This window comes from Bombina bombina, chromosome 3 (genome assembly GCF_027579735.1).
Source record: "Bombina bombina isolate aBomBom1 chromosome 3, aBomBom1.pri, whole genome shotgun sequence".
Taxonomy (NCBI): Eukaryota; Metazoa; Chordata; class Amphibia; order Anura; family Bombinatoridae; genus Bombina; species Bombina bombina.
Window position 1 is genome coordinate 670,589,217 of NC_069501.1, and position 27,189 is coordinate 670,616,405.

Genomic DNA, 27,189 nt, shown 5'->3' on the forward strand with positions numbered 1-27,189 from the left:
GGGTAAATCTAAAGCTTCTAACCGTTTTCATTCCTTTCGACAAAGTAAGGAACAGAAACCTAATCCTTCCCCCAAAGAATCTGTTTCCAATTGGAAACCTAACCTTCTTCAAGTTGGAGTAAATCCAAACCGTTTAAGAAACCAAAGCCAGTTGTTTAAAAAGATAGATGGGTTCCGGGGGTGGAGTCTAAGCGCAGGTTGTGTAGCGCTCGCTCTGCAAGCTCTCAAATCAGCTGTTGGCGGAGAGAGTCACGCCTAAGCCCTAGAACCCCCAGGGTTGCTGACTAGGTAAATAATAGTTAGGTGTGGAATACAATTATCTAACATCACCCCTTACATATAATCTATTTATATATATCAAAAAAGTGCATATGCACAGTTAAATATTACTAAGCAGATTCAGTAGGAGGGGGGTGCTGACTGTCAGAGCAAAAGCGTGAAAAAGGGAAAAAAGGTGACAGTACCTCAGCACTCAATGAAAGTTCAAATCTAGCAGGGTATGGAAACCCACAGGTTAATTGGGGAGATGCCAGGGATAGGAATATTAAAACTTAATTTTTACTAATTAATTATAATAAAAGGTACACTGAAAGTGTACCCACACAAAATGGATGATAAAACTTAGAATAAAACTGTTATATACAAAATGTGTGTATGGCCATTGTGGACTAATCAAAAAATAATAATAAGGGATTCTTTAATATTATAGCAGCCACACAGCCCAGCCCAAACCGTAAGAAACCGTTCCCGGATTGCAGTAAGAAACTGACTAAAAAAGGGGATTGACCCCAACAACATGTACACTGTTCTATGCAATTCAGGAACACCGGTAAGAGCTGTTCTGAGTGGCCGCTACGAAAATATATGCACAGTATCGAAAGGACACAGCCTCTAATATAATTAGCAGAGTATTGCCCCATATGTACTATTCACTGGCCAAACACACATAGAATACGCCTGATATGAATTTCGCTGCTAGCACTGCTTTTTCAAAGGCTTGCTGACTAGGTAGACCATGTGATTGTCACTGGAACCCATGGTGCTAATACATCGCACTGAAGTTCATTTTGTTTTGGGATCGAAGGACTGCTGCAGCTTGTGTTCATAAGGGAGGCGAGTGGTCATAAGGGAGGCGAGTGATCTTGAGTCTCCCCTCTCCCACGGGTTAGGGGATAGATGCTATATGCCCAGGCCTGTTGCTGTGGAAGAATATCGCTGCTGATAGAAGCCCAGGAGATAGAGGCTACAGCCATCAGGGTAATTCTACCTCGGCTCCTCCTCCCACCGGTGCTGCACGTGGAGGAGTACGGTGACCCCACAGAGGTTTATCAGAGCTTATGTTCAAGCTAAGGAGTTCATCCGTGTAAGCGGTAAGAGTGGAGCTGGTGAAGCCGGTCTTAACTACCATCTATCAAAACGGCATAAAGGTTCTGTTCCTCTTCTTTTCTTCTACAAGATATGACGAGTCCACGGATTTCATCCTTACTTGTGGGATATTAACCTCCTGCTAACAGGAAGTGGCAAAGAGCACCACAGCAGAGCATTATATATAGCCCCTCCCTTCCCTCCATCTCCAGTCATTCTCTTTGCCTGTGTTAGTAATAGGAAGAGGTAAAGTGAGGTGTTAGATTAGATTCTTCAATCAAGAAGTTTTTTATTTTAAAATAGTGCCAGAGAGTGCTATTTTCCTCAAGGGGAAATCATGAATTTTCTGCCCTGATGTTTATTATCTTAGCAAACATTATCTAAGATCCATAATAAAGTCTTTTATTTTCTGGGGAGACTTGGTATACCAGAACAGGCTGACATTGTCCCCTGTAGAGGGAAGGGTAAGGAGTATGCACTAACAAAAAAATTTTTGTGTATCTGAAATCCCTTTATTATTTTATTAATTATTAATTTACTCATGGCCTGGAGTTATATAGAAGGGCTTATGTATGGGCTTGACGCTGGGAGACTGAAGCGGTTTTTGGTATGAATGCAGGGGTTTTGGTCTGCTTTAGGAGCGCATGTTTTTTACTTTTGTTTTTCTGTCAGGCATGTTTGTTTGGACCCATGCGGGCCCTAGTCACAATTCAGTATGCCCACGGTGGGCAGGGCCTATTTTCATGCGCTCCATCGCACAGTCTTCATTGCTATCGCATAACCGGTCAGAGGCTGGAGGCTTAAGTTGCTGCACTCGATAAGTCCTATCTATCTACCGGACATCTGAGTTAATTTCGGGGGCAGGTAGGCGCCACAGCAGAGCTGTGGCGTGGTGCAGGGGCCAACAAATTGTTTGAATAAATTGTTTATATAATTGCAGGTTTCAGTAAAATAGTTGCAGATTTAAAATTTAAAGGCGCAGTACAATTTCTTTGGTATTAATTTTTTTCGTTTTTTAGTATAATCAAGACTCAATATTTAGCAAGGTACAACTATTATCAGTACTGCTAGTCTGTTTAACATTTTGGACAGTGAGGAGGAAATTCCTTGTTCTATGTCTTTAGATGCCACTGTGGAACCCCCTCTGATTTTTTGTCCCTCAGGTACTGAGAGGGCCTTACAATGCAAAGCACAAATTTTATGTAAAGAAAATGTGTGTAAAGATGATTCTCAGGCTGAAGGGAATCAGGGTGTACCGCCAGTTTCTCCCCAAGCGTCACAACCTCTAACGCCCACCCAAGCGGCGCCTGGTTCTTCAACCGCGTCTAACTCATTTACTCTGCAGGATATGGCTGCAGTTATGTCAACTACCCTTACAGAGGTTTTATCTAAGTTGCCAGTGTTACAGGGTAAACGCAGTAGGACAGAGGACAATGTGAATACTGATCAATCTGATGCATTGGCTATTTCTGATGTACCCTCTAAGGGTTCTGAATTGGGGGTTAAAGATCTTCTATCTGAGGGGGAACTCTGACATCATGTCCTTTAAATTTAAGCTTGAACACCTCCGTCTTTTACTTAGGGAGGATTTAGCGACTCTGGATGACTGTGACCCTAATGTAGTACCACCAGAGAAGTTGTGTAAGATGGACAAATACTTAGAGGTACCTGCTTACACTGACGTTTTTCCGGTTCCTAAGAGAATTGCGGAAATTGTTAAGAGGGAATGGGACAGACCGGGTATCCCGTTCGCTCCCTCTCCTAATTTCAAAAAGATGTATCCTATATCTGACACTGTGCAGGACTTCTGGCAATCAGTCCCTAAGGTGGAAGGCGCTATATCTACCTTGGCTAAGCGTACAACTATTCCTATTGAGGACAGCTGCGCTTTCAAAGACCCTATGGATAAGAAATTGGAGGGTCTCCTGAAGAAAATGTTTATTCATCAGGGTTTCCTCTTGCAACCTACGGCATGCATTGTACCAGTTACAACTGTGGCGGCCTTTTGGTTTGAGGCCCTAGAAGAGTCTCTTAAGACTTGAGACTCCTTTAGAAGATATCTTAGATAGAATTAAGGCTCTCAAGCTGGCTAATTCTTTTATCACAGATGCCGCCTTTCAAATTGCTAAATTGGCTGCTAAGAATGCTGGTTTTGCCATTTTGGTGCATAGAGCGCTATGGTCTAAATCAAAGCTTTTGGCTATTCCTTTCAAGGGTAAGACACTATTCGGGCCTTACTTGAAGGAAATAATTTCTGATATCACTGGAGGTAAGGGTCATCTCCTACCTCAGGATGAGGCTGTTAAAGTGAGGGGTAAACCGAATAATTTTCGTTCCTTTCGGGATTTTAAAGGAGTACCCTCTTCTTCCTCTTCCTCCTCAAAGCAGGAAGGGAATTTTGCTCAGGCCAAGTCCGTCTGGAGACCCAACCAAGCTTGGAACAAGGGTAAACAAAACAAGAAGCCCGTTGCTACTACCAAGTCAGCATGAAGGGGCGGCCCCCGATCTGGGACCGGATCTCGTAGGGGGCAGACTTTCTCTCTTTGCCCAGGCTTGGGAAAGAGATGTTCAGGAGCCCTGGGCACTAGAAATTGTGACCCACGGGTATCAACTGGAATTCAAAAGTTTTCTTCCAAGAGGGAGGTTTCTTCTTTCACGATTGTCTGTAGACCAGATAAAAAGAGAGGTGTTCTTATGTTGTGTAAAAGACCTCTTCACTATGGGAGTAATGTGTCCTGTCCCAAGACTAGAACAGGGACAGGGGTTTTACTCAAATCTTTTCGTGGTTCCCAAAAAAGAGGGAACGTTCAGACCCATTTTAGTTCTCAAGGGTCCAAACAAGTTTCTCAGTGTTCCATCCTTCAAGATGGAGACCATTCGCTCAATTTTACCAATGATTCAGGAGGGTCAATTTATGACTACTGTGGATTTGAAGGATGCATACCTGCATATTCCTATCCACAAGGATCGTCATCAATACCTAAGGTTTGCCTTCCTGGACAAGCATTTTCAGTTCGTGGCTCTTCCCTTCGGGTTGGCCACAGCTCCCAGAATCTTCACGAAGGTTCTAGGGTCCCTTCTGGCGGTTCTCAGAGTGCGGGGAATAGCAGTGGCACCTTATCTGGACGATATTCTGATTCAGGCGTCGACTTATCATCTAACAAAGTCTCATACAGACACAGTGTTAGCATTTCTGAGATCTTACGGATGGAAGGTGAATCTAGAAAAGAGTTCACTAATTCCACTGACAAGGGTTCCCTTCCTGGGAACTCTAATAGATTCTATAGACATGAAGATTTTTCTGATGGAGGTCAGAAAGTCAAAGATTCTAAATACATGCAGAGCTCTTCAGTCCAATCCTTGGCCATCAGTGGCTCAGTGCATGGAGGCAATTGGATTGATGGTGGCGGCAATGGACATCATTCCGTTTGCTCGATTTCATCTCAGATCACTGCAACTGTGCATGCTCGGACAGTGGAATGGAGATTATGCAAATGTATCTCCTCAGATAAATCTGGACCAGGTGACCAGAGACTCTCTTCTTTGGTGGTTGTCGCCGGTTCATCTGTCCTAAGGGACGTGTTTCCGCAGACCCTCGTGGGTGATAGTGACGACGGACGCCAGTCTACTGGGCTGGGGTGCAGTCTGGAATTCCCTGAAGGCTCAGGGTGTATAGACTCAGGTGGAGTCTCTACTTCCAATCAATATTCTGGAACTGAGAGCAATATTCAACGCGCTTCAGGCGTGGCCTCAACTGGCTTCGGCCAAATTCATCAGATTCCAGTCGGACAACATTACGACTGTGGCTTACATCAATCATCAGGGAGGAACGAGGAGTTCCTTAGCGATGACAGAAGTATCCAAGATAATTCAGTGGGCGGAAGCCCACTCTTGTTATCTGTCAGCAATCTACATCCCAGGAGTGGACAACTGGGAAGCGGATTTTCTAAGTCGACAGACTTTTCATCCGAGGGAGTGGGAACTCCATCCGGAGGTATTTGCCTCACTGATTCTCAGATGGGGCAGACCGGAGTTGGATCTAACGGCATCTTGACAGAATGCCAAGCTCCCAAGATATGGATCCAGGTCGAGGGATCCTCAGGCCGAACTGATAGATGCCTTGGCAGTGCCTTGGTCGTTCAACCTAGCTTATGTGTTTCCACCATTTCCTCTCCTTCCCCGGGTGCCTGCTCGGATCAAACAGGAGAGAGCTTCAGTGATTCTAATCGCGCCTGCGTGGCCATGCAGGACTTGGTATGCAGATCTAGTGGACATGTCCTCTCTGCCTCCGTGGAAACTTCCGGTGAGACAGGACCTTTTCATTCAAGGTCCTTTCCAACATCCAAATCTAACTTCTCTGCAGCTGACTGCTTGGAGAATGAACGCTTGATTTTATCTAAGCAGGGGTTTCTCTGATTCGGTCATAGATACTTTGATTCAGGCATGTAAGCCTGTCACTAGAAAGATCTATCATAAGATATGGCGTAAATATCTTTTTTGGTGTGAATCCAAGGGCTACTCATGGAGTAAAGTTAGGATTCCCAGGATTCTGTCTTTTGTCCAAGAAGGATTGGAGAAGGGGTTATCAGCGAGTTCCTTAAAGGGACAGATCTCTGCTTTATCAATTTTGCTACATAAACGTTTGGCGGACGTTCCAGACGTTCAGTCTTTTTGTCAGGCTCTAACCAGAATTAAGCCTGTGTTTAGACCAATTGCTCTGCCCTGGAGTTTGAATTTAGTCCTTAGTGTTCTTCAAGGGGTTCCGTTTGAACCTATGCATTCCATAGATATTAAGTTATTATCTTGGAGAGTTTTGTTTTTGGTTGCTATTTCTTCTGCTTGTAGAGTTTCTGAGCTTTCAGCGTTACAATGTGATTCGCCTTATCTTATCTTCCATTCTGATAAGGTGGTTTTACGTACCAAACCTGGTTTCCTTCCTAAGGTTGTTTCTAATAAGAATATTAATCAGGAAATTGTTTATTATGTCCTAACCCTTCTTCTAAGAAGGAGCGTAGGTTACATAACCTGGATGTGGTCCGTGCCCTGAAGTTTTACTTGCAGGCGACTAAGGATTTCCTTCAATCTTCTTCATTATTCATTGTTTTTTTATGGAAAGCGTAGGGGGCAGAAAGCTACGGCTACCTCTCTTTCTTTATGGCTGAAGAGTATCATCCGTCTGGCGTATGAGACTGCTGGGCAGCAGCCTCCTGAAAGAATTACGGCTCATTCTACTAGGGCTGTGGCTTCCTCATGGGCATTTAAAAACGAGGCTTCTGTTGAACAGATTTGCAAGGCTGCAACTTGGTCGTATCTTCACACTTTTTCCAAATTTTCCAAATTTGATACTTTTGCTTCTTCTGAGGCTGGTTTTGGGAGAAAGGTTCTTCAAGCAGTGGTGCCTTCCATTTAGGTTCCTGTCTTGTCCCTCCCTTTCATCCGTGTCCTGTAGCTTTGGTATTGTATCCCAAAAGTAAATTTATGCTTACCTGATAAATTAATTTCTTCTATGATATGACGAGTCCACGGCCCTCCCTGTCATTTTTTAAGACAGATTTAGTTATATTTTATTTTTTATAAACTTCAGTCACCTCTGCACCTTTGGCCTTTCCTTTCTCTTCCTAACTTCAGTCGAATGACTGGAGGGGGAGGGAAGGGAGGGGCTATATATACAGCTCTGCTGTGGTGCTCTTTGCCACTTCCTGTTAGCAGGAGGTTAATATCCCACAAGTAAGGATGAAATCCGTGGACTCGTCCTATCGTAGATGAAATTAATTTATCAGGTAAGCATAATAAATTAACTTTTTTTACCTCTATGCCTCCTCCCTGGGCTGATATGCCCTCAGAAGAGCGGTATAAATGGTATATATAAAGAAAATATATAGAAGCTACTACAACAAGGGACAAAGTGAATGAGAATGAAGGGTTAAGGAAGTCCATATGATTTGCCCTAAGGAGTTTTTTCTTTTACATGCCGTGTACTATAGCAGTTGAGAACTACTGCTGGATTCCATTGCAATAAAAAAATAAGAATTTTTTTCTTTACAGGGACTGAACTGTTCTCATTAATTGGGGAAAAACTCTTCCATTTTTCAAAACTGGAGTTCTACTCTTTTCCCTATTTCGACTGTCTATATCAGTGTGTCGGCAGCAGTGTGTAGGTGTGTCCCTGCTTCAGCACAAATGTTTTTTAATTTTTTTTTGGTTTCTGACTTTCCACCTGCCTGCTACGCATATCACATGGTTGACACGTGATTGATACCTAGGGGGACACAGAGCATCTTAACCAATTGGCACAGCTCAGTGGGAACTGAAACTATTCCCATTGGCTGCACATTGGCTCCTGACTGCACGTGTAGTCTCCTTAATTGGCTCGTGACTGCATGTGTAGTCAGTAAATGGGAGAGCAATGTGTTTGCAGCGCGGTCAGTAGTCAATCGGACTCACCGAGCTCTGAGGGCGGCAGCTTAATTGCTGAGCTGAAGTCAGAGGGGTTATTTTCTGCAGCTAGCTCCCAGTAGTGCATTGCTGCTCCTGCTCTTGATATATGGATAGGAAGTGGAAGCTTAAAAATGCTTGATGATGAAATGCGAGTGTCTTTAGCTAATATTCTACCAAATATTCAGAAACTGTGTTCATCCCATTAACCTCATACATCCCATTAAAATTTCAAGTAGCTATTGGTGTTATTAAACTTTTTTTTTTAATTCTTGCACATACACACTGTTACTTGTAAATACCTTTCATTATTATATAATTCATGTATGTGTCCGTATCTCTTAAAACAAGTTAGTTTAACCTCCTGTTTGCTAGTACAACTGAATTACTGTGTCACAAAATGATGTAGGTCTAAAAAGTGTGTCATCAACATAAAAAGTTTGGAAAGCTCTGGTCTATATAGTTGCAATTCTACATTTACTACTGACTATGGGGAACTGTTACTGTGTTTAATCCGTTATTGTGTTACAAACAAAAGGATTTTATGTTGCATTCTCTGGAGCTATTTGTGTTTGATCTGTTGGTTTAAAAGTTAAACGTGGTAAAATAGAGAATCCTTGACCTAGAATATTTAACTTAGTTCATTCTGAACTTTATAGAATTGAGCTGAATTTCTCCAACATTGGTGTGTCCGGTCCACGGCGTCATCCTTACTTGTGGGATATTCTCTTCCCCAACAGGAAATGGCAAAGAGTCCCAGCAAAGCTGGTCACATGATCCCTCCTAGGCTCCGCCCACCCCAGTCATTCTCTTTGCCGTTGCACAGGCAACATCTCCATGGAGATGGTTAAGAGTTTTTTGGTGTTTAAATGTAGTTTTATTCTTCTATCAAGTGTTTGTTATTTTAAAATAGTGCTGGTATGTACTATTTACTCTGAAACAGAAAAGGATGAAGATTTCTGTTTGTAAGAGGAAGATGATTTTAGCAGACAGTAACTAAAATCGATTGCTGTTTCCACACAGGACTGTTGAGATGAAGTAACTTCAGTTGGGGGAAACAGCAGACTTTTCTGCTTAAGGTATGACTAGCCATATTTCTAACAAGACCATGTAATGCTGGAAGGCTGTCATTTCCCCTCATGGGGACCGGTAAGTCATTTTCTTAGTTAAACATAAAAGAATAAAGGGCTTCAAAAAGGGCTTAAAAACTGGTAGACATTTTTCTGGGCTAAAACGATTGCTTTACTAGGCATATTATGCAGATTCTAACTAATTATTGGTTCAGGGTCCATTCGAACATCCGAATCTGGTTTCCCTCCAACTGACGGCTTGGAGATTGAACGCTTGATTTTATCAAAGCGTGGGTTTTCAGATTCTGTAATAGATACTCTGATTCAGGCTAGAAAGCCTGTAACTAGAAAAATTTACCATAAAATATGGAAAAAATATATCTGTTGGTGTGAATCTAAAGGATTCCCATGGAACAAGATAAAAAATTCCTAAGATTCTATCCTTTCTACAAGAAGGTTTGGAGAAAGGATTATCTGCAAGTTCTCTGAAGGGACAGATCTCTGCTTTATCTGTTTTACTTCACAAAAGACTGGCAGCTGTGCCAGATGTTCAAGCATTTGTTCAGGCTCTGGTTAGGATCAAGCCTGTTTACAGACCTTTGACTCCTCCCTGGAGTCTAAATCTAGTTCTTTCAGTTCTTCAAGGGGTTCCGTTTGAACCCTTACATTCCGTAGATATTAAGTTATTATCTTGGAAAGTTTTGTTTTTGGTTGCAATTTCTTCTGCTAGAAGAGTTTCAGAGTTATCTGCTCTGCAGTGTTCTCCGCCCTATCTGGTGTTCCATGCAGATAAGGTGGTTTTGCGTACTAAGCCTGGTTTTCTTCCGAAAGTTGTTTCCAACAAAAATATTAACCAGGAGATAGTTGTACCTTCTTTGTGTCCGAATCCAGTTTCAAAGAAGGAACGTTTGTTACACAATTTGGACGTAGTCCGTGCTCTAAAATTCTATTTAGAGGCTACTAAAGATTTCAGACAAACATCTTCTTTGTTTGTTATTTATTCTGGTAAAAGGAGAGGTCAAAAAGCGACTTCTACCTCTCTTTCCTTTTGGCTTAAAAGCATTATCCGATTGGCTTATGAGACTGCCGGACGGCAGCCTCCTGAAAGAATCACAGCTCACTCCACTAGGGCTGTGGCTTCCACATGGGCCTTCAAGAACGAGGCTTCTGTTGACCAGATATGTAAGGCAGCAACTTGGTCTTCACTGCACACTTTTGCCAAATTTTACAAATTTGATACTTTTGCTTCTTCGGAGGCTATTTTTGGGAGAAAGGTTTTGCAAGCCGTGGTGCCTTCCATTTAGGTGACCTGATTTGCTCCCTCCCTTCATCCGTGTCCTAAAGCTTTGGTATTGGTTCCCACAAGTAAGGATGACGCCGTGGACCGGACACACCAATGTTGGAGAAAACAGAATTTATGCTTACCTGATAAATTACTTTCTCCAACGGTGTGTCCGGTCCACGGCCCGCCCTGGTTTTTTAATCAGGTCTGATGAATTATTTTCTCTAACTACAGTCACCACGGTATCATATGGTTTCTCCTATATATATTTCCTCCTGTCCGTCGGTCGAATGACTGGGGTGGGCGGAGCCTAGGAGGGATCATGTGACCAGCTTTGCTGGGACTCTTTGCCATTTCCTGTTGGGGAAGAGAATATCCCACAAGTAAGGATGACGCCGTGGACTGGACACACCGTTGGAGAAAGTAATTTATCAGGTAAGCATAAATTCTGTTTTTATAGAATAACAAAGGTCTTATTTGGCAAAGGGGCGTAAATTATGTGTGTTGTTGTTTATAAAAAACAAAAAACTTTCCTGTATTTACCTTACCATCTGGGTTACTCTGCCTTTAAATTTACCTGTTAAAAAGCTTTATCAGATTACAGGTACCTCCTCAGATAAGTAACATTTTTTGCAAATAAAGGTGATTCTAGCTAAGGTTCTGTTAACACACCTCCCCATACCCTGAAGGTTGAGAAATAGAAATTTAAAAATTCATATAAAGAGCACGCTATAATTAATATCGGTTGGTGGGTCGCAGAGGGCTCAGTAACTTTGTATATCATTGTAATAAGCAGTTAAAATCTGCACCTATTTAAAAGAGAAATTAATGGCCTTATTATTGGAACCCTTCCAAAAGTGGGTTTGTAGGAAGGACAAGTTTATCAAAAGTTGAGTCATTACAAAGGAACAAGAGGGTCAATAACTATCCCGCTAAATTTCTTCTAAATAGCTAAACGTTATTAAGTCCCCCTACTAGAGGCTCTCACATTAGTGTTGCTATCCAAAAACGAAAAGAGAAAGGGGAGAAGAGAAGGCTCTAAAAAAGTGTTACATAATAAAGGGCCAGCATCAATAGCTTTTTTCTTAGAATATAACTCCAACGACTAATCAAGGCAGCCTGCACATATACATTTTAATTAAAATAGTAGATACACATGGTTGGTTAAAAACAGATGGATTACTAACTAGGTTAATGTGTATTGTTGTTTCCTCCTCTTGTTAGGTGTGGTATATTTAATTGGCTGTAAGGATAAATGCTGTAAAACAGAAAATCCGTAGGTTAAAAGTATTAGAACCTTAGTTCAGTTAAAACTTATAGATCTGAGTTTCCAAGTGTTCTATTATTATACAAGTCTAACAATTCAGAAATGTTTTGTTAAAAATAACAATAGCTGCTCTGTCTGGTGATAAAGTGGGGATAAATGTGTTGTCTACAATAATAAACTCTGGTTCTCTTTCTAAATTTGAATCCCTTGGGCTATTTAGTTTTGTAAATGATAAGTATAATTGTGGTTGCTAGCCAAATGCTTTATCTGAGAACAAGCTATCTGTACCAAGTGCATACTTAGAATAGAAAAACTTTTTATAATCTGCCCCCTGTGGGTTCCCAGGGTGGAGGAAGGGGTCTTAAATTAAGATCACTACTTTTTTCATTTTTTCCCATTCACTGTTACCCTAAAATCACTTCCAACACTTAGTCACTTTCACCTACTCCTTTTCCCCCTCCCCCCTCTTTTTTTCTCTCTCTCTCTCTCTCCCCTCTCTGTCCCTTTCACGAGTTGTAAGGAAATCACCCCTTAATTAATACACTGGTTCACTGCACATGGATAAATTCCTTAATATTCACAGCAAAACCCCTTCTCCAAACATAGCGAACAAACAGAGAGATAGCAGAACTAAAAATACAATAGATCAGGGGGATATGGAAGAAGATGAAGCATTTGTAACTAAGATCCACGCTGGTTTCCACAAGACTTCTGAAGGTAACCATGAGGCATCTTCGGTGTGGAGACCGGTTTCATGCTACAAGCAGCATTAAGGTATGTGCAGCCTTTTTTTCTGAAGAGACTTGGTGTATCAGAACTGGCAGGCATTATTTCCCTGTATGGGGATGGGGTAAGCAGTAAAACCTATTTTAATAAGAGGGGTGTTACTGGAGTCCCTATATTATATTTATCATTAGTTGATATTTGGGCATTATGTGACATAGGAGACAATGTAAAAAACAATGTTTTATGTTTTTTATTTTTGGCACTTAAAACTTATTGGTTTTATGCTTGAGGGTTGTATTGTGTGTGTATTTCTACTTTAGTGCAAAACTGCATTCCCATGCGGTGTTGTTTGGGCCTACTCCAACTTTTGACCTTAAGGGGCGGAGCCTATTTTGGCGCATTTCCTTCAGGCTTAGCAGCAGCAAACAGTAACTCGGTGGCTCCTGGACTGTGTAGCTGGTCTGAAGGGTTGGAAACTTGATTCAAAGTACTCTGGGGGCAGGTAGGCGAGGTGTAGAGGGTATTTTTATCTATCTTTTGACTAGATGTTGATATAAGTACTTCTAAAGCCTTACTTTTGCCCTTGCTTCTGGGTGCAGTAATTTTTGGATTAACCAACGATATTTAAGTTAAATTTGGGAATAATTTAACGTTTTTTGTGCATTTTGGAAAAATTGTTCACTTTTTCTTTTCTTAAAGGCACAGTACACGTTTTTTCCAATGTTTATTTTATGCTATAAATAAGTGTTTAAATGACTTTTGTGGTATTACTAGTCTGTTCAACATGTCTGACATTGAGGTTTCTCATTGTTCTATGTGTTTAGAAGCTATTGTGCAACCCCCTCTAACATTGTGTAACTTTTGTACTGAAAGGGCTTTACAATGTAAAAAGCATATTTTAAATAAAGTAAGTGTGCCTAAGGATGATTCTCAGTCTGAAGAGAATCAGGATATGCCATCCAATTCTCCCCAAGTGTCACAACCTTTAACGCCCACACAAGCGACGCCTAGTACTTCTAGTGCGTCTAATTCCTTTACTCTGCAGGAGATGGCTGCAGTTATGTCTACCCTTACAGAGGTATTGTCTAAATTACCAGTGCTGTAGGGTAAACGCAGTAGGTCAAGTATTAATGTAAATACTGAATCCTCTGATGCTTTATTAGCTATTTCCGATGTTCCCTCACAGTGCTCTGAGTTGGGGATCAGGGAATTTCTGTCTGAAGGTGAAATTTCTGTCTGAAGGTGAAATTTCTGATTTAGGGAATGTTTTGCCTCAGACAGATTTGGATGCTATGTCATTTAAATTTAAGCTTGAACGCCTGTTAGTTAGGGAGGTTTTAGCGATTCTGGATGATTGTGACCCTATTGTGATTCCTCCAGAGAAATTGTGTAAAATGGATAAATATTTGGAAGTACCTACTTACACTGATGTTCCGGTTCCTAAGAGAATTTCGGAAATTGTTAGAAAGGAATGGGATAGACCAGGTATACCGTTTTCTCCCCCTCCTAATTTTAAGAAAATGTTTCCCATATCAGACACCATTCGGGACTCATCGCAAATGGTCTCTAAGGTAGAGGGAGCTACATCTACCCTAGCTAAGCATACTACTTATACCCATTGAGGATAGTTGTGCTTTCAAGGACCCTATGGATAAGAAATTAGAGGGTCTTCTAAAGAGATTTTTTAATCGGGGGTTTCTTTTACAACCTACGGCTTGCATTGTTCCAGTAACTACTGCAGCAGCTTTTTGGTTTGAGGCTCTAGAAGAGTCTCTTAAGGTTGAGATTCCATTAGATGACATCTTAGATAGAATTAAGGCTCTCAAGCTAGCTAATTCTATTATTACTGATGCCGCTTTTCAAATTGCTAAATTAACGGCAAAAAATTCAGGATTTGCTATTTTAGCACGTAGGGCATTGTGGTTCAAATCTTGGTCTGCTGATGTGTCATAAAAACATAAGCTTTTAGCTATTCCCTTTAAAGGTAAGACCCTTTTTGGGCCAGAATTGAAGGAAATCATTTCTGATATTACAGGAGGTAAAGGCCATGCCCTACCTCAGGATAAATTGGTTAAAATGAGGGGTAAACAGAATATCTTGGTCTGCTGATGTGTCATCAAAACATAAGCTTTTAGCTATTCCCTTTAAAGGTAAGACCCTTTGTGGGCCAGAATTGAAGGAAATCATTTCTGATATTACAGGAGGTAAAGGCCATGCCCTACCTCAGGATAAATCGGTTAAAATGAGGGGTAAACAGAATAATTTTTGTTCCTTTTGGAACTTTAAAGGAGGACCCCCCGCTTATTATTCTTCCTCAAAGCAGGAAGGGAATTTTACCCAATCTAAGTCAGTCTGGAGACCTAATTAGAACTGGAATAAGGGTAAACAATCCAAAAAGCCCGCTGCTGCTCCTAAGATAGCATGAAGGGGCGGCCCCCGATCCGGGACTTGATCTAGTAGGGGGCAGACTCTCTTTCTTTGCTCAGGCTTGGGCAAGAGATGTTCAGGATCCCTGGGCACTAGAAATAGTGACCCACGGTTATCAATTGGAATTCAAGTACTTTCTCCCAAGAGGGAGTTTTCATCTTTCAAAGTTATCTGCAAACCAGATAAAAAGAGAGGCATTCTTACGCTGTGTAAAAGACCTTTCTACTATGGGAGTAATTTGTCCAGTTCCAAAATTGGAACAGGGACAGGGGTTTTACTCGAACCAATTTGTGGTTCCCAAAAAAGAGGGAACTTTCAGACCCATTTTAGATCTCAAGTGTCTAAACAAGTTTCTCAGAGTCCCATTGTTCAAGATGGAGGCTATACGAACAATCTTACCAATGATCCAGGAGGGTCAATATATGACTACCGTGGATTTAAAGGATGCTTACCTTCATATTCCAATCCACAAGAATCATCATCGGTTTCTAAGGTTTGCCTTCTTGGACAAACATTATCAGTTCGTGGCTCTTCCTTTCGGGTTGGCCACAGCACCCAGAATCTTCACAAAGGTTCTAGGGTCTCTTTTTGCGGTTCTCAGACCGCGAGGAATAGCGGTGGCGCCTTATCTGGATGATATTCTGATTCAGGTGTCAACATATCATCTGACAAACTCTCACACAGACACAGTGTTGTCTTTTCTGAGAACCCACGGCTGGAAGGTGAACATAGAGAAGAGTTCACTTGTCCCACAGACAAGGGTTCCTTTCTTGGGAACTCTGATAGACTCGGTAGCCATGAAAATCAAAGATTCTAAATACTTGCTGAGCACTTCAGTCCATTCCTCGGCCATCAGTGGCTCAGTGTATGGAGATAATTGGATTTATGGTAGCGGCAATGGACATCGTTCCGTTTGCTCGCTTTCATCTCAGATCACTGCAACTGTGCATGCTCAGACAGTGGAATGGGGATTATGCAGATTTATCTCCTCAGATAAATCTGGATCAAGAGACCAGAAACTCTCTTCTTTGATGGTTGTCGCCGGATCATCTGTCCCAAGGGACTTGTTTCCGCAGACCCTCGTGGGTGATAGTGACAACAGATGCCAGCCTTCTGGGCTGGGGTGCAGTTAGGAACTCCCTGAATATTCTGGAACTGAGAGCAATATTCAATACGCTTCAGGCGTGACCTCAGTTGGCTTCGGCCAAATTCATCAGATTCCAGTCGGACAACATCACGACTGTGGCATTTATCAATCATCAGGGGGAAACAAGGTGTTCCTTAGCGATGATAGAGGTATCCAAGATAATCAGTTGGGCAGAGGCCCATTCTTGTCATCTGTCAGCAATCTACATCCCAGAGGTAGAGAACTGGGAAGCAGATTTTCTAAGTCGGCAGACTTTTTATCCGGGGGAGTGGGAACTTCACCCGGAGGTATTTGCCTCATTGATTCTCAGATGGGGCAGACCGGAATTGGATTTGATGGCATCTCGACAGAATGCCAAGCTTCCAAGATACGGATCCCGGTCAAGGGATCCTCAGGCAGAACTGATAGATGCCGTGGCAGTGCCTTGGTTGTTCAGCCTAGCTTATGTGTTTCCGCCGTTTCCTCTCCTTCCATGCGTGATTGCTCGAATCTAACAGGAGAGAGCTTCAGTGATCCTGATAGCGCATGCGTGGCCACGCAGGATTTGGTATGCGGATCTAGTGGACATGTCCTCTCTGCCACCGTGGAAATTTCCATTGAAACAGGACCTTCTCATTCAAGGTCCTTTCCAACATCCAAATCTAATTTCTCTGCAGCTGACTGCGTGGAGATTGAACACTTGATTTTATCGAAGCGAGGATTCTCTGATTCGGTCATCAATACTTTGATATAGGCTAAAAAGCCTGTCACTAGAAAAATCTATCATAAGATATGGTGTAAATATCTTTATTGGTGTGAATCCAAGAGTTACTCATGGAGTAAAGTTGGGATTCCTAGGATTCTGTCTTTTCTCCAAGAAGGATTGGAGAAAGGGTTATCAGCAAGTTCCTTAAGGGGACAAATTTCAGCTTTGTCAATTCTGTTTCACAAACGTTTGGCAAATGTACCAGATGTTCAGTCTTTTTGTCAGGATTTATCTAGAATTAAGCCTGTATTTAGACCCATTACTCCTCCCTGGAGTTTGAATTTAGTTCTTCAAGGGGTTCCGTTTGAACCCATGCATTCCATGGATATCAAATTGTTATCCTGGAAAGTTCTGTTTTTAGGTTGTTTCAAATAAGAATATTAATCAGGAAATTGTTGTTCCTTCCTTATGTCCTAACCCTTCTTCTAAGAAGGAGCGTATGTTGCATAATTTGGATGTGGTCCGTGCCTTAAAGTTTTACTTACAGGCAACTAAGGATTTCCGTCAATCTTCTTCTTTATTCATTGTTTATTCTGGAAAGCGTAGGGGTCAGAAAGCTACAGCTACCTCTCTTTCTTTTTGGCTGAGAAGTATCATCCGCCTGGCATATGAGACTGCTGGACAGCAGCCTCCTGAAAGAATTATGGCTCATTCTACTAGGGCTGTGGCTTCCACATGGGCTTTTAAAAGCGATGCATCTGTTGAACAGATTTGTAAGGCTGCGACTTGGTCGTCCCTTCACACTTTTTACAAATTTTACAAATTTTGATACTTTTGCTTCTTCTGAGGCTATTTTTGGGAGAAAGGTTCTTCAAGCAGTGGTGCCTTCCATTTAGGTTCCTGTCTTGTCCCTCCCTTTCATCCGTGTCCTATTGCTTTGGTATTGGTTTCCCACAAGTAAGGATGAAATCCGTGGACTCGTCATATCTTTGTAAAAGAAAACGAAATGTATGCTTACCTGATAAATTACTTTCTTTTACGATATGACGAGTCCACGGCCCACCCTGTTCTTTTTAAGACAGGTTTTTCTTTATATTTTTTGTAAACTTCAGTCACCTCTGCACCTTTTAGCCTTTCCTTTTTCTCTTCCTATACCTTCGGCCAAATGACTGAGGGTGGAGGGGAAGGGGAGGGGCTATATATACAGCTCTGCTGTGGTGCTCTTTGCCACTTCCTGTTAGCAGGAGGTTAATATTCCACAAGTAAGGATGAAATCCGTTGACTCGTCATATCGTAAAGGAAAGTAATTTATCAGGTAAGCATAAATTTAGTTTTTTCCCCCATGTTTTGGATGTAGGTCCTGTAAATATAGTACCAAAATCAAATCTATAAAATCACCAACTAATAATTACATGCTGAAAATAAAAGATACTATCAGATGCCAGGATAAGGGCATCATTTACGCCATAGAATGTTCATGTAACAAATTATATATTGGCGAAACTACCAGAACCCTGAGAGAGAGAATAAGGGAGCACCTCTCTTGTATCGATAGAGGCAACTTAGATACATATTTATATAAACATTTTTGAGAAACACATAAGAACAATTAAAGGATTTTAAATACTGGGGTTTAATTGAGATCAGACCCAGTTCGAGGGGTGGTAATATGGAAAAAAAACTATTGCAGATAGAAGCGGAAACTGTTTATAATATGGACACTTTATGTCCACATGGACTAACTTCCGAAATTGAAATTACTGCCTTCCTTTAACCTTAAATCCCAGTGGTGAATACATTCTACTGAATAGTTCATACTTTATTATTAAGAAGATCATACATACAAATTTATACATCCATAAATTATATGTGTTTATATCACACTTAGATTTACAGACCATATATATTGAAACCTTTCCCTAGCCTTTATTTTAACCATTCTCTAGCCTTTAAAAGTCAACTATATCTGCCCACACTCTGTTTCAACACATAGTACGATAATAAATATGAGAAGACTTCTATAGTACCCTATTAAAGCCCCCCATAACTATAATTATGTGCCCTATAATAGACTCCATCTCCCTAGTTAATAGTTCCCCTTCTGAAATAAATGAATATTAGGAGTTACATTATGTGATAGGACCTAAATAGCTTCCTATTAAGTACCCACAAATTTAACTTTATGGATATTAAATTTCTTTTTCTTTCATGTAATTAGCAAGAGTCCATGAGCTAGTGACGTATGGGATATACATTCCTACCAGGAGGGGCAAAGTTTCCCAAACCTCAAAATGCCTATAAATACACCCCTCACCACACCCACAAATCAGTTTTACAAACTTTGCCTCCCATGGAGGTGGTGAAGTAAGTTTGTGCTAGATTCTTCGTTGATATGCGCTTCGCAGCAGGCTGGAGCCCGGTTTTCCTCTCAGTGTGCAGTGAATGTCAGAGGGATGTGAAGAGAGTATTGCCTATTTGAATTCAATGATCTCCTTCTACGGGGTCTATTTCATAGGTTCTCTGTTATCGGTCGTAGAGATTCATCTCTTACCTCCCTTTTCAGATCGACGATATACTCTTATATATACCATTACCTCTACTGATTCTCGTTTCAGTACTGGTTTGGCTTTCTACTACATGTAGATGAGTGTCCTGGGGTAAGTAAGTCTTATTTTTGTGACACTCTAAGCTATGGTTGGGCACTTTTACATAAAGTTCTAAATATATGTGTTTAAACATTTATTTGCCTTGATTCAGGATGTTCAACATTCCTTATTTCAGACAGTCAGTTTCATTCTTTGGGATAATGCATTTGAATAATCAATTTTTCTTACCTTAAAATTTGACTTTTTCTCCTGTGGGCTGTTAGGCTCGCGGGGGCTGAAAATGCTTCATTTTATTGCGTCATTCTTGGCGCTGACTTTTTTGGCGCAAAAATTTTCTTTGTCATTTCCGGCGTCATACTGGTCGCCGGAAGTTGCGTCATTTTTTTGACGTTTTTGCACCAAAAATGTCGGCGTTACCGGATGTGGCGTCATTTTTGGCGCTTAAAGCATTTAGGCGCCAATTTAATGTGGGCGTCTTTTTTGGCGCTAAAAAATATGGGCGTCATTTTTGTCTCCACATTATTTAAGTCTCATTGTTTATTTGCTTCTGGTTGCTAGAAGCTTGTTCATTGGCATTTTTTCCCATTCCTGAAACTGTCTTTTAAGGAATTTGATCAATTTTGCTTTATATGTTGTTTTTTCTATTACATATTGCAAGATGTCTCAGATTGACCCTGAATCAGAAGATACTTTTGGAAAATTGCTGCCTGATGCTGGATCTACCAAAGTTAAGTGTATTTGTTGTAAACTTGTGGTATCTGTTCCTCCGGCTGTTGTTTGTAATGAATGTCATGACAAACTTGTTAATGCAGATAATATTTCCTTTAGTAATGTTCCATTACCTGTTGCTGTTCCATCAACATCTAATATTCAGAGTGTTCCTGTTAACATAAGAGATTTTGTTTCTAAATCTATTAAGAAAGCTATGTCTGTTATTCCTCCTTCTAGTAAACGTAAAAGGTCTTTTAAAACTTCTCATTTTTCAGATGAATTTTTTTTTTTTTTTAAAGTTTCAAATGCTTTATTGTCATTGCTCAACATTTACATCTTGTCAACACAGAATATAAGAGAAAAGGACAAATAAAGAAAGAACAGAGTGGTTACATGTTGCTCTTTAAAAAGAAACATTCATATTTCATTCCAATTGCATCTAGGTCTTTGTTATGTTCACCTCAGTATAGATCTATCTGTAGTCTGTTACGTCCTTATGTGAGGTGACATAGATATATATGTGAATATGAAGTTTTATCCAAATGTTGAGCTTTTTCTCAGTCTTTCCCTCTCTTTAAACGGAGAGAGAAATAAATATAACAGAAGAACATAAAAGGCAAAAATAGCAAAACAAGAAAACTTACTTGGAAGCGAAATAAAATAGAAATACAGTCCCCTGTTATTAAGGGACTTCGTCTGCTGCGCTCCACAGGGCATTAAATAGGTGGGGCTGTTTATCCCCTTGTTTGGGGCTCTGTTGGTCTCTCGTCACTCTCTCTCTTTGCTGTTTAGGTCTTGGTAGGATCGTAATAAAACGTTAACACAAAGGTATAAAAGTTTATGCCCATCTTACTTTCTAGAGCTCAGCTGTGTTGTTAAATGTAGCAAATATGTATTATTATTCTAGTGTGCTTGTCTTATATCCGCCCTAGATCCCTCTATCACCTCATCCTATAAGAATCTAACCTCCGCCAGAAGATTTAGCTTGTTCCTTCTCTGATAGCCATATTCTTCCAATACCAGTATATCAGTTACCCTTTCTTTCCATGTACTTATCAAGGGTGGTGTCTGGCTCTTCCAATTCAGGGCGATTAATGCTTTTGCTCCTGACATTCCTAAATGTAAAAGAGTGCGTCTGAGGGTGCATGTTATCTTTGTTGTGTCATTCAGTAGTGCCACGCTGGGTGTTAGTGTGAACTCGGGTGTTAATATCTGCCTGAAGTGTCTCTCTATGTCTAACCAGAAGTCTTTAAGTCTCCCACAATTCCACCACATATGGAGGTAAGTGCCCTTCTCTTCGCATCCTCTCCAACATCTGTCGCTAACACCTGGGTAGATTGAATGTGACCTTGAAGGGGTTAGGTACCACCTCATGATGACTTTAAAATTCAATTCTAATAATTGTGGTGATGTTGAAATTTTCTTAGTATTTTTAAAGATCCTAATCCAGTCTTCCTCTGTTATGTTATGGTCTAGTTCTTCTTGCCACTTAGATGTATATGTAGGTAAGTTCCGAGTGTGTTCAGATTGTATTAGTCTTTTTGAGATAGAGAGTGTGTGTCTGATCTCTTCCGTGTTGGAACAGAGTGTTTCGTAAGGGGTTAATTCTCTTAGGAACTCCTGTTTATGTGGGGAGGTATGAATAAAATGTGCCAGTTGTGAATATTTTAACCAGGTAGAATATCTACCTTCTGCAACTGTCATTAGGTTTTCTCTATTGTCTAGTTTTCCTTTTCTTATGAATCTCGTCAAAGGTGTGGAATAACCCCATTCTTGGGTCCTTTGTTTTCCTTTATCTAAACCCCCCACTAACTCTGCGTTAATAGGGATAGGGAATAGAGGAGAGCGCACCCCCGAAATATGCTTCTTTCGTGCGATAATGCTATCCCAGGTATCAAAAGTATGTTTATGTATTGCTAATTCTGTACATTGAGGGGGTCTCAATTCTTTTGGTACCCAGCAGAGCGCCCCTACCTCTGGGACCCTCAAGATATGGGAATCTATCGCCACCCATGCCTTTGTGTCCCTGGATCTATGCCAGTCTAAAATCCTTTGTAATGTGACTGCCTCATGATAATCTGCTATGTGTGGGACCCCCAGACCTCCATTTTCTGGCCTCCTATACATATTTTTTCTGTTGATTCTAGGTTTGCTTTTGTTCCAGATAAATGAGTTGATGTGTCTCTGTAACTGGGGTATATACCATCTAGGGATAGGGATGGGGAGGGCCTGTATTATATATAATATTCTGGGTAATGTTGTCATTTTTATACTCTGTATGCGTCCCCACCATGTGATTGGTTTCGCTGCCCAAGTGCCTAAGTCCCGTTGTATGTTTCGTGCCAGTGCAAGATAGTTATCATTAAACAGCTGTGATGTGTCAGAGGAGAGTTGTACTCCGAGGTATTTTAGGGATTTCTTTTGTATTTTTAAGGGGCAAGTATCTGTTATTAGTTGGAATCTTTGTGGCGTCAGGGATACATTCATAAACTCTGATTTTTGTGTATTAACCAGGAAGCCCGAGAAACTTCCGAAATGTTTGATTTCCTTCAGGGTCTCTGGTACAGAGAGTTGGGGATTTGTGAGTGTGAACAGCACATCATCTGCGTATAATGCGATTTTAAAGTTATGTGGGCCGATGTTAATGCCATGGATCTTTTGGTTTTGTCGGATGTGTGCAGCAAATACTTCCATTGACAGGATAAATAGGATTGGGGACAGGGGACATCCCTGTCGTGTCCCGTTTTGGATGTTAAAGGGGGTGGACAGCATGCCATTCGCTTTCACTTTGGCACTGGGTTGTGTATATAATTGGAGGATACGTGTTATCATTTTCGATCCAAATCCTAGGGCTACTAGCGTCTCTTTAAGGAATGCCCAATTAATGCGATCAAACGCTTTCTCCGCGTCTGTGGCTATCAAGATCGTGGGGATGTTGTGTGATTTGGCATAAGTAGTTAATGTTAGGGCTCTAATAATATTGTCCCTCGCTTCCCTCCCCGGGACAAATCCCACTTGATCTGAATGAATGAGTTGTAATAATACTTTATTTATCTGGTTGGCTAGTATTTTGCCTAATATCTTGATATCGGAGTTTAGGAGGGATATAGGTCTGTAGCTGCTTGGTTCGGTGAGTGGTTTGTTGGGCTTAGGTATAACTGATATATGCGCTAATAGCATTTCGCGTGGGAGGTGATGATTATCATCCAGTGCTTGGAACAATTTTAGTAAATGTGGGGCTAGTATATGTTTGAATGCTTTATAGTATGAATTAGTAAAACCATCCGGCCCAGGGCTTTTACCTGACGGTAAATGTTGGATTGCTGTTAGGATCTCTGTTATAGTGATGGGTGATTCCAGTTCCTCCCTGTTAACATTCGGCAGCTGTGGTAAGTTTGCCTGTCTAATGTATTCTTTCATGTGTTCTTGGTGTTCGGCAGTGTTGTTAGTGTCTAAGTTATAGAGTGCTTCATAGTAAGAGCCAAAATGGTTAGCTATGTGTTTGCTATCTACGACCTCCACTCCCTCTGGTGTTACTAGTTTGTGTATTTGTGACGATACCTTTTGGTTTCTTAACATTTTAGCAAGTAGCGCTCCTGTCCTATTTCCTTCATAATAATACATCTTTTTAATTCCCAGGGCTTTCCTCTGTGCCTCTTTAGTTAGGACTGCATTTAGTTCCTTTCTGGTTTCTGTTAGTTGTTTGAAGGATGTTGAGTCCTTTGGGTTATTTTTATGGGTTATTTCTAATTGTCTCATCTTTTCCGTCAGCATGTTAGTCCTGTCATTGTAAGTTTTTCGTCTGTATGCTGTGTGTTTAATGCACTCTCCACGTAATACCGCTTTGTGTTCTTCCCACAAAGTGGCAGGTGTAATGTCTTGTGTCGCATTATGGCGAAAATATTCTTTTAGTGATTTAGTCAGGGCTTCCAATGTGGCTGGGTGTCTCAATAATGAGTCATCCATCCTCCATATAAAAGGGGTGACTGGGTGGTGCGGCCACTGTAGGGTTACTAGGACGGCTGAATGGTCCGACCAAGGGGTCGGTAGTATATCGGAATCTCTTACTAGAGACATGTGGTTTCTATCTACCATTATGTAGTCTATTCGTGTATATATAGACCATGGGTGAGAGAAGAAGGTGTAGTTTTTTTGTCTTGGATGTTGTATGCGCCATACATCAAGTGTACTTAGCTGTGCAAAGCAATTATATACTGCGTTAGGCGGTCTAGATCCAGGTGTAGCCCTGCCTGTAGAGGTGTCCAATGCTGTATCTAGCGCTACATTCAAATCACCTCCTAGTATTAACATGCCTTTCCTGTGTGTTGTGACTAACTTTGATAAGTGTTGGTAAAATTTGTGTCTGCCACTGTTTGGCGCATATACATTTACTAAAGTCACTGGTCTGTTGAACAGTGTTCCTACGAGAATCATTATACGCCCTTCTTTGTCTAAGGCCTTATTCAGTAGAGTGAAATGTATGTTTCGGTGAAAAAGGATTCCTACCCCATTTCTTTTTGCCGCAGTGTGTGAGTTAAAATACCCTACTGGGTGATCTCTGGATTTGAATGTTGGAGCTGCTGAAGCTAAAAAGTGAGTTTCCTGTATGAAAATAATGGAATCTTTATGTTTCCTGAAGGTTCTAAGGGCTATAGAACGTTTGGTAGGTGAGTTGAGTCCCTTTGTGTTTTGCGTGATAATTGATATAACTGGGTCAGCCATCTATATATACTAGGTTATACTTGCGCATTTGTTTAATGATATCATATCTTCTCCTATGTTTACAAACCATGTCCTGTACCAGACCTGTGTAGTGTATTGAAATGAGAGAGAGTACCTGATCAGTATCCAGATGTTCCTTATGAGGAGAGGGTGAGTATTGCCCTGAAGAGTCGCAGCAGACGAACTTAAAAAAAAAATACAAGAAAATTAACATTTATAAACAAGTAGAAAAATAATGTTAACATTTTACCAATCATCATTACTAGTTCCCGAACTCTTCCCAACCGCCCGGCCCACAACCCTTCACTAACGTTATTAGGTGTTAGAGTTCCCTGTTGTAGGGAAGTTCTGGGGGAAAGTGAGAGGGGGGAGAAAGTGGGAACAAGAAAAGGCGGAAGGAGAAAAGTGGAGAAAGGGGGTAAGGGGTTGAAAGGCAGTACATTTGCCAGTAATCCACCAGACGGCCAGCCCCCCGGGGGAGGGGGTGGTAATAAGGGCTTTGTTTGGGTATAGTAGAATATGTCCCATGTATCTTTCTCTGACTATGCTATGCTATACTATACCACATAAGAGTGTCCATTGGTTTTCACCCAAAAATAAAGAGAGTGTCCAGATCTTATCAGGTGGTCTATGTTTCTGCGTTCTCTTCACTATCACCCGCCACCTGACCATTTTTCCTTTTCTTGGGTATTGTCACCCATTTTGGACGTTGAGGGTGCGGTGGGAGAGTTGCTCTTTGTTCATCTTTGTTGTCCCGTAATTTTGGCAAGGAAGGTTGAGGGATTTCCAGGTGTTTGCAGAATTGGTCAATATCTTCAGGTTCTTTATATACATACGTTTTATCGTCCTTGACCACTTTTATTGAAAAGGGGAAGCCCCATCTGTATGGGATCCCTAGCTCAGTCAGATGCAGAGTGAGGTATCGTGCCTCTTTGCGTTTTGCTAGTGTCATTGGGCTTAGATCTGCATATATTTGAAGCCTGTCCTCGCCGAATTTAATGGATGGCCTTTTCCTTGCTGCTTGTAGAATCCTCTCCTTATCTGTAAACTTGTGGCAACAAAGGACAATGTCCCGTGGTGGTGCTGTGTCTGAAGGCTTCGCCCTGAGGGCTCTATGTATTCTGTCTATAGTGACTGTGTCGTTATTGCCTGATTCCAGCAGAAACCGGAACAAATTCTGAGCATAAGATTGCAGTTGTGCAGGGAGAATTTTTTCTGGCACCCCTCTGATACGGAGATTTTGGCGCCGGCCTCTATTATCTAAATCTTCAAGTTGTGCCTGTAGCTGAAGAATAGTGGAATTTTGTTGCTGCAATTCTAAGGCCATTGTGTCTGTCGTCATGACAGTTTCCTCTGTCTGTTCCTCTAATTGTTGTACTCTATTTCCCAGTGCATTTATGTCTCTCTTGATGTCTGCCAGTCCATCTTTAATGGCTTTGTTAACCTGTAACATAAATGTGGTCAAATCTTGTTTAGTAGGAAGAGAGCAGAGGTCCGCTTTTGTTATGGGTGAATTGCTTCCATCTGAAGACTGTGTTTTCTCTTGCATATCGACTTCAGTGTGAGTATATGGTGGTTCTAAATCTCCCCCTGTGTCATTCAATTTGAAGAATGAGTTAAGTTTCCCTGCTCCTGGGGTTGCCGGTTTTTGTTTGTCGTTTTTGTTTTTATTCCTGGCCGCCATGATAGCGTAGCTGCAATTATTTTGTGGTATAGCGTGTTTGGGGTTCTCTTTTGGCTTGTTCTGTAGCCTTGTCAAGCTGTATTATGTTCAGATAAAGTCTTAGGTTGTACTTCAGGGATGTTTATGTAAGGCACTCTGTTCTGTTTCAGCGTAGTGTGTAGGTGACGTACCTCTTATGGCGTCTTTGCAGGAACCGTTATGGTGCACCCTGTGTTCCAAGCTTTGTGCACTCAGGATCTGTGGGTCTTTATGGCGTCTTGTGTCGCCCTGCTTAGCGAGAGTGATCGTGCACCGCTTATGTCCAGCTTGTCGCCATGCGTTGTCCGCCTGCAGCTCTGTTGTTCCAACTTTAGGTAGGCTTTTCTGTTCCCAGCTAGGCCCCGTTCTCTGCCGCTACAGATAAAAGGGCATTTCTGCCTAATGACACAACTGTCACTGTGGTCGCTTGCCTCCTGTTCTAGTCAGGATTCGTTTTGGTGCCCTTTAGCTTAATTGCATAAGATTTTCCCCCAGGTTGGGCCCCTATCTGGCTGATCACTATCGGAGCTCTAAAACTTTGCGACCATGCTCTTCCTTGGTCGGCTCCGCCCCCCCCTTTCAGATGAATTTTTAAATGAACATCATCATTCTGATTCTGATAATGATTCCTCTGGTTCAGAGGATTCTGTTTCAGAGGTTGATACTGATAAATCTTCATATTTATTTAAAATGGAATGTATTCGTTCTTTGCTTAAAGAAGTCTTAATTGCATTAGAAATAGAGGAATCTGGTCCTCTTGATACTAAATCTAAACGTTTGAATACGTTTTTTAAACCTCCTGTAGTTATTCCAGAGGTTTTTCCCGTCCCTGATGCTATTTCTGAAGTAATTTCCAGGGAATGGAATAATTTGGGTAATTCTTTTACTCCTTCTAAACGGTTTAAGCATTTATATCCTGTGCCATCTGACAGATTAGAGTTTTGGGACAAAATCCCTAAGGTTGATGGGGCTATCTCTACTCTTGCTAAACGTACTACTATTCCTACGGCAGATAGTACTTCCTTTAAGGATCCTTTAGATAGG